General features: G+C 39.0%; 1 non-coding gene across 1 annotated transcript; it reads left to right on the top strand.

The window, feature by feature from the left end:
• Positions 1 to 892: 892 nt before the first annotated feature.
• LOC127742241 (small nucleolar RNA R71) lies at positions 893 to 1000 on the top strand. Its single transcript, XR_008003429.1, has one exon. It is a non-coding gene; the product is annotated as a small nucleolar RNA R71 (small nucleolar RNA).
• The last annotated feature ends 1718 nt before the right edge of the window (positions 1001 to 2718 follow it).

Genomic DNA, 2718 nt, shown 5'->3' with positions numbered 1-2718 from the left:
TAGGGAACTTATTGGAGGCCAGTGGACGTCCATTGAGGTCTTCCTCAGTGGTGATCATTGCCTCTTTCTCCTCTCCAAATTCGGCCATGTTAATGGCCTTACACTCTTCTTTTGGATTCTCTTCTGTATTGCTTGGAAGAGTACTAGGAGGGAGTTCAGTAACTTTCTTACTCAGCTGACCCACTTGTGCCTCCAAGTTTCTAATGGAGGACCTTGTGTCAGTCATGAAACTTTGAGTGGTTTTGATTAGATCAGAGACCATGTTTGCTAAGTCAAAGTAGCTCTGCTTAGAATTCTCTGTCTGTTGCTGAGAAGATGATGGAAAAGGCTTGCCATTGCTAAACCTGTTTCTTCCACCATTCTTGTTGTTGAAACCTTGTTGAGGTCTCTGTTGATCCTTCCATGAGAGATTTGGATGATTTCTCCATGAAGGATTATAGGCGTTTCCATAGGGTTCTCCCATGTAATTCACCTCTTCCATTGATGGGTTCTCAAGATCATAAGCTTCTTCTTCAGATGAAGCGTCCTTAGTATTGCCTAGTGCAGCTTGCATTCCAGACAGACTTTGAGAAATCATATTGACTTGCTGAGTCAATATTTTGTTCTGAGCCAATATGGCATTCAAAGTATCAATCTCAAGAACTCCTTTCTTCTAATTCGTCCCATTGTTCACAGGATTCCTTTTAGAAGTGTACATGAATTGGTTATTTGCAACCATTTCAATGAGTTCTTGAGCTTCTGTAGGCATCTTCTTCACAACCATTTCAATTAGTTCTTGAGCTTCTGTAGGCGTCTTCTTCAGATGAAGAGATCCTCCAGCAGAGCTGTCCAATGACATCTTGGACAGTTCAGACAGACCATCATAGAAGATACCTATGATGCTCCATTCAGAAAGCATGTCAGAAGGACACTTTCTGATCAATTGTTTGTATCTTTCCCAAGCTTCATAGAGGGATTCACCTTCCTTCTGTCTGAAGGTTTGGACTTCCACTCTAAGCTTACTCAATTTTTGAGGTGGAAAGAACTTTGCCAAGAAGGCATTGACTAGCTTTTTCCAAGAGTTCAGGCTTTCTTTAGGTTGTGAGTCCAACCATATCCTAGCTCTGTCTCTTATAGCAAAAGGGAATAGCATAAGCCTGTAGACCTCAGGGTCAACCCCATTGGTCTTAACAGTGTTACAGATTTGCAAGAATTCAGCTAAAAACTGATGAGGATCTTCCAATGGAAGTCCATGGAACTTGCAATTCTATTGCAATAGAGAAACTAATTGATGCTTAAGCTCAAAGTTGTTTGTTCCAATGGCAGGGATAGAGATGTTTCTTCCATAGAAGTCAGGAGTAGGTGCAGTAAAGTCACCCAGCACCTTCCTTGCATTGTTGGCATTGTTGTTATTTTCGGCTGCCATGTCTTCTTCTTGTTTGAAGATTTCTGTTAGGTCCTCTACAGAGAGTAGTGCTTTAGCTTCTCTTAGCTTTCGCTACAAGGTCCTTTTAGGTTCAGGGTCAACCTCAACAAGAATGCTTTTGTCTTTGCTCCTGCTCATATGAAAGAGAAGAGAACAAGAAAATATGGAATCCTCTATGTCACAGTATAGAGATTCCTTGAGATGTCAGAGGAAAAAAAGAATAGAAGGAGGAGGTAGAAGAAGAAGAATTCGAACTTATCAAGAGAGATATAGTTCGAATTGTTGATAGTGGAGGAGTGTTAGTCCTTAAATAGAAGGATGTGAGAAGAAGGGAATAATTTTCGAAAATAAATTAAAAGATTTTGAAGAAATTTTGAAAAATTGAAGAATGATTTTCGAAAATTAAAGTTGGGAAAGAAAAGTGATTTTTGAAAAATATTTTGAAATTAGAAATCAAAAAGATTGAAATTATTTGGAAAAAGATGTGATTAAGAAGATATGATTGAAGAGTTATGGTTTTAAAAAGATACGATTGAAAAGATATGATTGAGAAACAATTTAAAAAGATTTGATTTTTAAAATTAATGACTTGGCTAACAAGAAATTTAAAGGATATGATTCAAACATTAAACCTTTCTTAACAGAAAAGGCAACATACTTGAAATGTTGAATCACATCATTAATTGTAGGCAAGTATTTTTGAGAATGGAAAGAAATTGATTTTGAAAATATATGATTGAAAAGATATGGTTTGAAAAAGATTTGATTTTGAAAAATTATGAAAACTTGAAAAAAAAATTTGAATTAAAAACAAAATCTTCCCTCTTGTATCATCCTGGCGTTAAACGCCCAGAATGGTATCTGTTCCGAGGGTTACCTGAAACGTGTAGCTCGGTCGTCTTGGAGAAGCCCGAGGTGGGGGGACTGATGACCCGAGCTTGATATGCAGAGTGGTTGGTGGTTGTACCTGCAATGACACTCCGATGCTTAAGTTAGCATGGGTCCAAGCAGATATGTGTAGAATGTGGAATGTATCTCATACCTGGGTGTTCCAGTGTATTTATAGTAGTTGGCCGTGATCTTCCCTGGATAAGATATTCTTATCTTATCTTATCTTTTGGGAGTTTTATCTCTATCTTTGTGGAACCGCCTTTCCTAGGCCTTTTCGGCCTTTAGGTTTTGGGCTGCGTTCCTTTCGATGGGCCTTCTTAGCTTTATTGTCCGAGGTCCGACCTCAGGCGTGGGCCTTGGGACGAGGTCGGACCTTTCATGGATTTTGCCGAGTTGGAGGAGCCCGGTCAGGGTATGAACAG

This window comes from Arachis duranensis, chromosome 9 (genome assembly GCF_000817695.3).
Source record: "Arachis duranensis cultivar V14167 chromosome 9, aradu.V14167.gnm2.J7QH, whole genome shotgun sequence".
NCBI classification, from domain to species: domain Eukaryota; kingdom Viridiplantae; phylum Streptophyta; class Magnoliopsida; order Fabales; family Fabaceae; genus Arachis; species Arachis duranensis.
This window is presented reverse-complemented; position numbering and strand designations above follow the sequence as displayed.